The sequence below is a fragment of the Hyperolius riggenbachi genome, chromosome 11 (genome assembly GCF_040937935.1).
Source record: "Hyperolius riggenbachi isolate aHypRig1 chromosome 11, aHypRig1.pri, whole genome shotgun sequence".
Lineage (NCBI taxonomy): Eukaryota > Metazoa > Chordata > Amphibia > Anura > Hyperoliidae > Hyperolius > Hyperolius riggenbachi.
Window position 1 is genome coordinate 121147177 of NC_090656.1, and position 13371 is coordinate 121160547.

General features: G+C 43.5%; 1 protein-coding gene across 1 annotated transcript in view; it reads right to left on the reverse strand.

Annotated features, from left to right (window-relative positions):
• Positions 1 to 13371, reverse strand: part of LOC137537870 (mucin-2-like) — a 327684-nt gene that overhangs the window by 135529 nt on the left and 178784 nt on the right. The gene's annotated exons all lie outside the window — the stretch shown is intronic.

Genomic DNA, 13371 nt, shown 5'->3' on the forward strand with positions numbered 1-13371 from the left:
TAGACAGATTCCCTGGGAACAGAGGGAGTAAAACAAACATGCGCATTCTAAAGGGATGTCGGGGATGCTTCTTACTATTGTAACGCCATCACTGCACATTACAGCATGTAACAAAACAGAGACATCTCCACAATTTTCTGCTTTTACTGAACAGGTTTTTGTGAATTGAAGCCCATTTTTGGGTAAATTACCGAACTTCAACCATACCTGTGAAAATCTTTATGAATTAGCAAACAAAAGTCTAAAATACTGATTTTTTTTTTTAATCACACAGCCCTTTGTGAATCGGGGCCATTGGAGTGGAAACATTAAAAGTTAGTGTTTACAGTTAATTAAGAAGTTTAAAGGACTTTTCTCATCATTATGTTTTTGCTTAACTTTCAACACTTTGTGGAAATGGGTCAAGGGAGCGTCCACACCCCTAAACCCATTACACCTGGGGGGGGGGGGCACCATGACCCTTGCTCATGGCCTACACACAGGTGGTAACCCTCCCCCTCCCCCTGGGCACTGGAGGTGGGGATGAGCCCCTTGCCCATGGTATGGACAAGAACGCTGTGGGAAAGGAGGCTTTGCCACCCCCTCTCTTCCTGAGCCCCCCCCCCCCCCCCACACACACACACATACATACATACATACAAAACACACACATCATGGACCAAGTGGGATGGTATAGCTCAGGCTGCAGAGCCCTACGTGATTTGAGCTCTACATTCAGGATATACCTGCCTGCATGGGGGGAAAGGAGTTAAAAAGGTTATGGAGGGGAGATCCCACATCATTGTTTTATTTTACTTTTAATGCAAACAATAGGTATATCTGCCAGGGATGCTTACAAAGCAGCATTCCGGCTGTACAGCCATCATTGGCAAAAGTGTTGCCATTTCCACAGGATTTCCAGGTGGTCCTTACGCACTGCATAATGCCTACCTGTAAGCCTGCGCGTCATTACAAGTAGGCAGAGCATCGGTGATTGAATAGACTAAACAGAGGAAAGCAGCTCCAGTATCTTATTGCGCAGCCGTGTCCGTGGGCAGAGGGTGGGGGCTGCGGAGACCGTCAGCGTGTGAGTTTGCATAAGAATTTATGGCAGTTGGGAAGACTGGGGCCGAGGTGAAAAAAAGAAAGAAGATTATACCATCAGTTATTTTGTTTATTTACAACCACTGACAAGGCTTACCCTATGATGAGTTTATAGATACAGAAGTCCGTCAATGTGAATGCAAGGACTGATCTATACAGTATACAGCGTCATATGGATCTTTAAAGGGCCATGCTAGGGATTGAAATAAATGACACTGAATATTCTGTATGATTGATATAACTACTGTGGGGGTGTTTCAAAATGTAATGTTTTGTGGTACTGGTCCTTTAAATTGGAAATTTGTAAGAGGGGAACCAGACTCATGGGTCAATAAAACTCCACTATCTTCACCCCAAACATCTACAGGACACAATTTATTTTCAGACAAAGAATTTAATTCAACTCAAACTCCCTTACCCTCATGGTCAGTTCTTGACTGCTCGATGTATATTTTTAATTTATCCGAAAACGTATGCACATTTTGTAAAAGCAAGCCACTGGCATCTGTCTTATTCTTAGAAATTAATTCAGAAACGCACATTACTGCAAAAAACATAAGCCAGAAAGTGCACGACACAGCTCAGATTCAAAAGGATCTGTACAAACATTACCAGCTGCATCCCATAAGAGACACCAAATGTCTGACGTCACTGGATGTCTGTTAACCGGTTTAAACGTAGAGCGCTTATATCCTTTCAACCATTGTTTTCCCCCGAAAAATAAGATGTGCATGCTAGGAGGTTATTTGTTTTCAAAAAGAACAAAATGAATGAGACACCTGCCAGCGACTTGACCATGTGAGAGTGTGATTTGCCAGCCCTAGCAAAAAACGCAAGGAATTGTAGTAGCCTCTGATACTTCTCATTCAGATAAACCCAATTTTTGCATAAATGCATACCATTGATTCCAAGCAGCAGAATAAGCTGACCATATTGCTATGGAAACCGAATTCTTGATGTCAAAGGCTATTAATTCCAAATCAACTCCCAAAGGAATTCTGGTAATCTTTCTCCCCAAAGTGGTGCAGTGGGGGACAGTTCTCAAAACCTCTCCATCTGAAAATACGATAAAGTATCAGCTGTAGCTTTTTAAGCCCAGGAACGTGTTTTACTTTTAAACATATGTTAAATTTCAATGTAAATAAAGCAAGATAACGCAATAGTTTAACAACCACAGGGGATTTAGAGGACAAGCAGTTTACCGCATATACTACCGCCTTATTATCTGTTTGCACTAATATGCGTTCACCTGTAACATGCTTACCCCATACAAATAAAGCTGCCACTATGGGAAACAATTCTATCAAGACTATATTACGCAACACCTCTTTCTAACGCCATTCTCGGGGCCAGACAGTGCTAAACCATTTACCATTTAAATAGATCCCGCAACATAAACTACCTGATACATCAGTATAAAAGGTTAAGTTATCATTTGTAACAAAATATTCCTGCCAAATAGATCTGCCATTAATATAATTTAAAAATTCTGTCCAAACCAACAGGTCAGCCCTTAAATCACAAGAAATTCGAATGTGAGAGGGGCTCTAAAACCAAACATGGACATAGCGAGACTCCTAGAAAAAAATTTGGCCCATAGGCATTATGTGTGTTGCAAAGGCTAAGCAACCCAACAATTTTTGCATGTCTTTTAATAAAACCTTTCTCCGTCTCAAAAAACTGCAGATTAACTCGAGTATATCTGAATTTTTTTCTTATGGCAAGCAGAATTCCATATTGATTGTAGCAATATGAATACCTAGGAAATCTAGATTTTTACACGGATAAACTGTTTCTTCTATTGCTAATGGGTTTCCAAAATGGTCACACAACAGAAAAAGTTGACAGCAACCTGTAGCATACTTGTGAATCTGCCATGCCCATAAATAAAAAAAATCATCTAAATAATGAATAAGAGAATCGTGACCAGAATTTAACTACCACCCATTCCAAAAAGGTAGAGAATCTCTCGAAATAACTACAGGATAAACAGCAACCCATGGGTAAGCTCTTATCGAAGTAAAAAAAGGCCATTAAACTAAAAACCAACAGAACTAAATGCGGATGGGTATATGGGCAACAAGCGGAAAGTAGATTTTATATCTGCTTTTGCTAACAGGGCGCCTTAACCAAGGGGCCGCAAAATTTCAAGAGCATTATCAAAAGTGGTGTAAGAAACAGAAGCCATATCAGTGGAAATGTTGTCATTCAAGGACTGACCTGTGGGAAAGGACAAATGATAAATTAACCTAAAAGTACCAGGCTCGTTTTTGGGTACAATTCCTAAAGGAGATAAACGAAAATTATGGAAAGGTGAAGTTGTAAAAGGACCAGCAACCCTACCTTCTACCATTTCTTTACTATTTTTTTCTTGTACTAAATTGGGGAGAGAATCAGCTGATTTAAATTTTTTTGTCCAAGTACAACCTTGACCGGAAAAAAATGGTAACCAAAATCCTTCTCTAAAGCCATTAATTAGAAACTGTGCTGTCATTCTGTCTGGATATGCTTGGAGTCACGCCTTCATGCTTTGCCGCCTCTCCGGACTGGTTGCCTTTAAGAAAAAGCTCTCTAGCAGTATGCAAGGCTTTGGCGGCTTTTTAAAAACATTTAGAAATTGGGTGTGTACCAGCGCAGAATACACCTTCGTGGTGATATTTACAGGATCCTGAAAATCTACACTGAGAGTCATTAAATGCATGACACACCCCTTTTTATATGACGCCAATGTGCTAACCTGACTATTCTGTTCGAAAGATCATTAGATTTACCCATAGTGTGATGTCTTTACTGCACCATTTCATCTCTGGGTAAATGGCAATCCTTTGAGTAAAAGTCTCATTATACATAAACCAAAGGAGTGGTTATGCTTCTAATGAAGTGTTGAGATATTGAAACATCTGTAGACATTTATCCGGACATTTCTCACCCATCACAATTGTGAAAATACAAAAGGCCTGGAGCCAATTATTGAAAGTGCATGGCACAGGCCGCTTCCTATCCTCCTCAAGTTTGTCATCAACTTTTTTTCTTTTAAAAAATCTTTAGCATTTGGTAATAATGATAAAATATCAAGATATTTACCTTTCCATCATTTTTCCTTTATATTAATAGACAAGTGAAAACCTGAAGGTGACAAATTACAGGACATGTTCTCTTTGCACACCATCTCAGCCACCCCTGGGCTAGTCACAGGAACTGCTACATAAACTGCAGGGCTAGGAATTGAGCCAGGGGCTAAATTAACATTTAACTCAGAACTAGGAATAGAGGTATTATTAATATTACTAACCGAAGCTCAACCTACCCCACTTAGGCCCCTTTTACACTTACCGTATTTTCCGCCGTATAAGACACACTTTTTCTCCCCCCAAAATGGGGAGAAAAAGTCCCTGCGTCCTATACGGCAAAGGCAGGGAATCCCCAACTTCCGAACGCCCGCCGATACAAACCGCCGACCCGCCGCCATGTTGGGAATTCCCTGCCTTTGTGTCCACTTCCCCTTGCGTCTCCTGGTCCCCGTGCTGCAGTACATGCACATGGCCGCAATTTACCAAATCAATGCTCCCGCGCGATGTCCAACCTCTGCGCCCCCCCCCTTCCCCGCTAGCCTTCTCTCCCTCCCCCTCGTCTCTCCTGGCCCCCCCTGTGCTGTAATGTATGGCGGCAGCTTACCTTCCAAGCGCCCGTGGTGGATGCAGACATTGGTCTCCAATGCTACTTCTCGCTCTTGTGTCCGGCTTGTACTGATGACGTCAGTCAGCACACCATCTCAGCCACCCCTGGGCTAGTCACAGGAACTGCTACATTAACTGGAGGGCTAGGAATTGAGTCAGGGGCTAAATTAACATTTAACTCAGAACTAGGAATAGAGGTATTATTAATATTACTAACCCAAGCTCAACCTACCCCACTTAGGCCCCTTTTACACTTATTGTATTTTTCGCCGTATAAGACACACTTTTTCTCCCCCCAAAATGGGGAGAAAAAGTCCCTGCGTCTTATACGGCAAAGGCAGGGAATCCTCAACTTCCGAACGCCCGCCGATACAAACCACCGCCATGTTGGGGATTCCCTGCCTTTGTGTCCACTTCCCCCTTGCGTCTCCTGGTCCCCGTGCTGCAGTACATGCACATGGCCGCAATTTACCAAATCAATGCTCCCGCGCGATGTCCAACCTCTGCGCTCCCCCCTGATGACGTCAGTACAAGCCGGACACAAGAGCGAGAAGTAGCGTTGGAGACCGATGTCTGCATCCACCGCGGGCACTTGGAAGGTAAGCTGCCGCCATACATTACAGCACAGGGGGGGCCAGGAGAGACGAGGGGGAGGGAGGGGAGGCTAGCGGGGGGGGGCGCTGAGGTCGGACATCGCAGCGGGAGCATTGATTACGTAAGTTGCAACTTGCGGCTATGTACTGCAGCATGGGGACCAGGAGGGATGGGAGAGAAGACATGGCGGGGAGAAAGGGACACAAAGGAGATAGGGGGAACGTATGGGAGGCACACTGGGGACATGGGGAGGCCCACTGGGCACATGGGGAGGCATACTAGGCACATGGGTGACACAGGAGGACACATGGGGGGACACATCAGGACACAATTTGGGCTAGAACATGTACAAGACGCTCCTGGAACATGGACGCATCAGGTTTAGTATGTAGAGAGAGAGAGATATACGTATATGCATCAGGTTTAGTATGGAGAGAGAGAGAGAGAGAGAGAGAGAGAGCGCTAGTTTTGCTGGCCCGATCACACCCCCCCCCCCCCCTCTGGACTGGACAGAAGGTTAACAGAGCTGTAGAGGGGTGTGTGTGTGTGTGTGTGTGTGTATGTAGTATGTATGTATGTATATATACATATATTTATATATATTTATTATATATTCTGGCATATAAGACTACTCTTTAACCCTTAAAAATCCTCTGAAAAGTCAAAGGTCATTCTATACATCGGGTGTCATTGATGCCGGGTGGTATGTCCTATCCTGTTACCGCCTCTCAGATCTCGCTGCTGCGGACTGTAGTGAAGCGGCGCAGGCACACATGTGCGAGATCTGAGAGGCAGAGAAGGAGTTAACCACCTTAGCGGTATGGACCGCCAGAGGGTGCCGCTCAGGCCCTGCTGGGCCGATTTTGATCAAATAAAGAGCAGCACACGCAGCCGGCACTTTGCCAGCCGCGTGTGCTGCCCGATCGCCGCCGCTCTGCGGCGATCCGCCGCGAGCAGCGGCGAAAGAGGGTCCCCCCAGCCGCCTGAGCCCTGCGCAGCCGGAACAAATAGTCATTGCGGCCTTCCGTGTTACTTTTGGCCGCCGGAGGCGATCAGAAGAATGCCTCCGGAGCGCCATCTAGTGGGCTTTCATGCAGCCAACTTTCAGTTGGCTGCATAAAAAAGTTTTTTTTTATTTACAAAAAACCCTCATGCAGCCGCCCTGGCGATCTTAATAGAACGCCAGGGTGGTTAAATAGGATACAAGGGTGGGCCAGAAGGGTGAAAGAGGCGCGTTTTATGGGCACAGATCTATTCTTCCATACCGCTCTGATAAACAGGTACACAGGGAGAGCTGACCAATCCACTTAGGGAGAGTGAGAGTTGACCAATCTAACCAATCGCCTTTATACTGTCATACACTAGGTACCACATACAGTGGGTTGCAAAAGTATTCTGCCCCCTTGAAGTTTTCCACATTTTGTCACATTACTGCCACAAACATACATTAATTTTATTGGAATTCCACGTGAAAGACCGATACAAAGTGGTGTACATGTGAGAAGTGGATCGAAAATCCTACATCATTCCAAACGTTTTTAAAAAATAAATAACTTCAAAGTGGGGTGTGCGTAATTATTCGGCCCCCTGAGTCAATACTTTGTAGAACCACCTTTTGCTGCAATTACAGCTGCCAGTCTTTTAGGGTATGTCTCTACCAGCTTTGCACATCTAGAGACTGAAATCCTTGCCCATTCTTCTTTGCAAAACAGCTCCAGCTCAGTCAGATTAGATGGACAGCATTTGTGAACAGCAGTTTTCAGATCTTGCCACAGATTCTAGATTGGATTTAGATCTGGACTTTGACTGGGCCATTCTAACACATAGATATGTTTTGTTGTAAACCATTCCATTATTGCCCTGGCTTTATGTTTAGGGTCATTGTCCTGCTGGAAGGTGAACCTCTGCCCCAGTCTCAAGTCTTTTGCAGTCTCCAAGAGGTTTTCTTCCAAGTATGCCCTGTATTTGGCTCCATCCATCTTCCCATCAACTCTGACCAGCTTCCCTGTCTCTGCTGAAGAGATGCACCCCCTGAGCATGATGCTGCCACCACCATATTTGACAGTGGGAATGGTGTGTTCAGAGTGATGTGCAGTGTTAGTTTTCCACCACACATAGCGTTTTGCATTTTGGCCAAAAAGTTCCATTTTGGTCTCATCTGAACAGAGCACCTTCTTCCACATGGTTGCTGTGTCCCCCACATGGCTTGTGGCAAACTGGAAACGGGACTTCTTATGCTTCCTGTTAACAATGGCTTTCTTCTTGCCACTCTTCCATAAAGGCCAACTTTGTACAGTGCATGACTAATAGTTGTCCTATGGACAGAGTCTCCCACCTGAGCTGTAGATCTCTGCAGCTCGTCCAGAGTCACCATGGTCCTCTTGACTGCATTTCTGATCAGCGCTCTCCTTGTTCTGCCTGTGAGTTTAGGTGGATGGCCTTGTCTTGGTAGGTGTACAGTTGTGCCATACTCCTTCCATTTCTGAATGATCACTTGAACAGTGCTTCGTGGGATGTTCAAGGCTTTGGAAATCTTTTTGTAGCCTTAGGGGCCGTTCACACTATATATATACTATATGCGTTGCTAGCCGTTTTTTTAGAACGCGTAGGAAAAGTTTATGCGCATACAAATGGCTAGCAATGTTTTATAATGGCCTCGTTCACATGTATGCGTATGAGACGCATACGTTTCTCATCCACATTGCTGCACGCAGTTCTGTGCGTCACAGACAAGAACGCACAGTAATTAAAGTCTACAGGCTTGTATGAGAAACGCATAGGCTAGCGTTTTTAGTATCAGTTTTTCCCATAACTGAATTCAGCTTCCTGTGTGACGTACTTCCTTTCAAGATGGCGACGAAGAAGAAGAGAGGAGGGCGCGCCGCTGCTCCTGCCAAAAGCAGCTGCGTAGAGGTGCCTAGGAAGAAATTCTCCACCGAGGAATTGATAGTGAGGGTGCAGCTATACCCCCAACTGTATGACAAGGGCCACAGCTTGTATAAGGACCCTCATCACACGCGGATAGTTTGGCTGGAAGTCGCAGAGCATTTTCATGCTGAACACTGGTATTCAATGTCTGAACAGGAGCAAGAGGAATTGAGTAAGTATAAAGTATGTTATTGATGTGGTTGGAATGCAAGTTATTTTGATATGTGATGCTATTTTTAGTATATGGCTATTTACATGATAGGTGGGGAGAGAAGGGGAAAGGGGGTTTATTGGAGAAGTGGCACCCATACCTACCTAATCACAGGCATCCATACCTACCTAACCAAACTAGTGGCACCCATATCTACCTAACCAAACTAGTGGCACCCATACCTACCTAACCAAACTAGTGGCACCCATACCTACCTAACCAGCGGCACCCATACCTACCTAACCAAACTAGTGGCACCCATAACTACCTAACCAAACTAGTGGCACCCATACCTACCTAACCAAACTAGTGGCACCCATACCTACCTATCCAAACTAATGGCACCCATACTTACCTAACCAAACTAGTGTCACCTGTACCTACCTAACCAGCGGCACCCATACCTACCTAACCAAACTAGTGGCACCCATACCTACCTAACTAAACTAGTGGAACCCATACCTACCTAACCAGCGGCACCCATACCTACCTAATCAAACTAGTGGCACCCATACCTACCTAACCAAACTAGTGGCACCCATACCTACCTAGGCAGCGGCACCCGTACCTACTTGGAGATCTGGTATAGAAGTAATGTTGTGGTATGTGCACAGTATTGTTTTATATATTATATTTTATTTCTTTTATTTCTTCCTCATAGTGCTTGAAGCTAAAACAAGATGGCGTTCCGTGAAAGATGCATATGTCAAAGATTTGAAATTGGAAATGCAGGAGTCAAGGAGTGGGTCCAGAGCATCGCGAAGACATCCATATAAGTTTGCAAAGAACTTGGAGTTTCTACGTCATTGTGTTGAATTAAGAAAGTAAGTATGAGTTAGTTGTTAATATTCCGTACCTTAACCCAACTCTTTCACCCTTATAGGAAAATTTCAAACATGCAATACAAACTATGTATGATATCAGGTGTGTCCTCAATCATAAGGTGGTGTCGAACACATCCGTTGTGCAACCTTACTTTATGGACGGGTCCATACATATGTTCGTTATCAGTAGAGTACTTAGACATGTCACATCAAACTCAAAGTGACAGGTGCCCCGCCCCTTTTTCACACCCTTTTCCCACCCCTTTTTCACACCCTTTCCCCGCCCCTTTGTCACACTCTTGCCCCAGCCCACACAGTGAAACACCGCCCCACCATATATTAAGCATGACTGACAGGCAAACCACAAGCAGGCAAATGCCTTCTACCAAAGAAATTTTGAGAAAGCATTAAAAGGTTTATGTGTTTATTGAATATAAGACTTAATAGTAATTGTGGTCATAGCATACAATTGTAAAATATAATTTTCAACACTTTTTCACACCCTTTCCCCACCCCTTTTTCACACTCTTGCCCCGCCCCTTGTTCACACTCTTGTCCCGCCCCAAAGACTAATGCCCCCCTTTACAGAGATCTCCACCTCCATGTTACCCCAAAGCGTGTTATTTGACATTATTTGATCTGTAGTTTTATTATGTTTGTATTAACACCTTAGCACCCCACCTTGGATAGTTTTCATGAGACATGAACTGTTAATTAATAAAATAAGACACGGTAAAAGGTTTATGTGTTTATTGAATATAAGGCTTAATAGTAATTGTGGTCATAGCATACGATTGTAAAATATAATTTTCAACATTTTTTTATACACACCACTCAAAATATTCTTTATATACATTGAACAAAATATAATTTTATTTCCGTACATGTTTTATAAATGCGTTGTTCAAATTTAAAAGATAACTTCTAGTATTCGTTATACACAATAAGCAAAATATGCAAAGCAACATTTTATCCCAGTACATATATCGCTCAAAGTATCTAATTTCTGTACTTGAGCAGGTCTGCCAGGATGGTCTAAGGTTCTTATCCACGGGTGGCGTTTTCGTTGAATACGGTTACGTATCTGACACGGGTTCGACTCCAGCCCCCGGGCATTCCTTTTAATTTAAGTCCGTTCATCAAAAGAATTAGAGCGTTAGCCATTGTGTTTGCAGCATTGGAAGTACTCTTTTTTTAGGTAACAAAACCCCCTGTGTTAGTCCTGGTGATGGAATAAGCATCCTGCGACTGACAGGTGTATGAGGCGTTGCGGGTGATTCGCCGTGCAGCTGTTTTTTGAGGCTGTCGAGCATGTCTCTTGTCCTTGTGTTACCAACCACGGTAGAGGGGACATTTAATTCAGCCATAGCATCCATAAATATTTTCCAACCAGGAGGTGTTTTACTTGCGGCCATAGCATGACTCTGGGTCGCACTGCGGACTAGATCCACCATGTTTGATCCAGGTACAGTTTGGCCTTTGTAAACAAATTCACCCCTCGCATTCCACATAGCCAAATCATCTGATTGTAACAGTTTGTTTAACAATAGCTCGGCATTTTTCTTAAAGCGGTCATTAACAAGATTAAGAATTTCAACAATGTCTTTGTCTCTGTTATCATAAATATTTGTCATTTGCTTCTGATCAGATGTGGGCGGCATTATCAATGTTAAAGAAGCTGCTTCTTTACCATCCTGTCTGGCAAATACCAAGTACCTCTGTAGCACAGCTGTGTATCTCTTAATTTTTTCATCATCAGGTATGTCATTCCTGCGCAAAATTTCACTAATTTCTGCATCTAAACGTTGCGTAACAGACTGGCGAATGTCGGTGGTGTTTGGAGAAAGTCTCTTTATTTTATCTAGCTCTTGTTTGGACACCAAGAACATTTTCTCAGCATGGTCCATCACTAACCACCAATGCTGTTAGCAATCAGCCCTGTTATTAAGGGAATTGCAAAGCCGAGGAGCGGTCCTATAAACCCACCAGACTGGTTCACAAGACGTTTCTTGGTTTTAATGGGGAATGTTTTATCGCTCAACTTCTTTATAGCGCGGCGCCACTTTTTAAGTATATTTTTTTGACGCTCTTTCAGGGGTATCTTTCCTTTTAAAATGTTGAGCGCGATTTCACCAATAGCTGAAATCAAATCGTTACTGGCATTACGTAAAATTGATTTTCGGACCGCTGGTTTTGCTTTCACCAGAACTTTTAAAATGGTCCAGTTTCTGCGTAATCTGTTAGACATCTTACAGCTGTGTATGCCCGGCCAAGAATGACAAGGATGATGGAAAAATTACTTTTTAGAGCTCTGCTTTTTGTACAAATATACAGCCGGTAGGTCCGGAGGGAACAGACCAGATCTTAAGCGGAGTTCCTCCGGAGTATCCGACCGTAAATCTACCAATAAGTAGCCGTAAGGCGGGTGTGTGGCATCTTCAAAAGCCTCTAAAAAGAAACGTATTTTACCAGGGTACATTTGTCTAGCAAGCGTGGTGATTTGTAATTTATCACGCGGGTTTTTAAAAAGAACCATATATTTAGTGTTCAGATTTATGGTCCTGCTTTTTTTACCCTGGCAAAAAACATTTTGGACAAGATACATTATGCTCAGGTTTCTGTGGTGAACATACTTGGTAAATGCCTGCTGTATTTCAAGGTTTTCACAAGCCGCTTCCATGAGATCATCAACAACTGCCAAATTTACCTTGTCAGGTGGGAACAGCTCCTCATCTGTAAAAGTAGGCGGTAACCCTTCAACAAATTTGATGTGTAAAAACAAACGAGAGAGGTCATCATACAGTTTTTGCCAACATGCATAAAACCAAACAACATTTTCAGGTTTGTGCGACATAAGTGTGTCGGAGTGTAATAAGAGCTGTTTTACAAAATAACTCTTTCCAGAATTGGAGGGGCCGGCCAAAATGCATGAGAAAGGGTGTTGAATCCGTGGGTCCATAACTATGTGTTTCAGTAGCCAAAAGGCAGTGTGGTATAGTCATTTACCAGTTGTCTTTTTGTGTAAACGCACTTCTGTGTTTTGCGTAGAGGCCTTGTCTCTATGCGCCAAAGCTTCTTATTTCTGACAATACCAGGCTGTTCTATGCCTATTCTTTTCTGCGTCTTAGAGTCTGAATTGCCCGGGTAATCCAACACAAGATCTTTCAAGCTGTCAAAATTAATAACCTGTGCGTTAGCCACATTGAGCGTTATACCCTTAACTTTCAAGACCGTTTTCCCTGTATTTAATTTGTAGCCGTAGGTCTTGGGGCCCGCAGAGACAAACTCTGTAATGTATGTATCATCATCCACTTCGCTAGTCAATTCCCCAAGAAAATCACCCAACGGAGGGTTCCACTCACCCTCTTTACTTACAAAAATGACAGAATCTGTGTCGTGGTAAAGAACACGTTCTTGCAGTCTGTCCAGTAATTGATACAGTTCCAATCTGGCATAAGCTGTGGTAAAACAGGCTATAAAGATGTTAGTGTTTTTGTTGGCGGTATAGCGGTCTTTGGTATATTTCCAATTGGCCACAGCTATCTCATCAGTGATAAAATTTACCTCAGGCAGCTCATGGCACGGTAAAAATGCCAGCTTGAAAAGTTCATCAGGATCTGAAACGATGCTGGTGCGCGGCAGGTTTGACCTTTGACCGAATTTACCCCACAAAGAATTCAGGAAAAGTTTGGATATCTGTCTTTTAGCGGGGTTCACCGCTATTTCATCAGCTCGTAGGCAAACAACCTCTTTTTCATAAAACGAGTCAATGTATTGCTTTTTGTCAGCATCGTTTTAACACCAGCTGGGATAACCAGAAGCCTCTTGCTTATCCCTGAGGTGTAGTTTTATGTATGGGGCAAACAGCTCATCTGTGGTGTTTGTGAAGTGCCAGATCTCATAAACAGTTGCAATCCTATAACCCTTCTCTACAGCTAAAATGAGCTCTACAGTGCACCACGTACCTGTCAGGGAACGTTGTTCGTCTGTGTGGTTGCAGATGTCTGGTTGGGAATTCAAAGCACAAGTGTAGCAAAGGGGGAACATGAGTTTT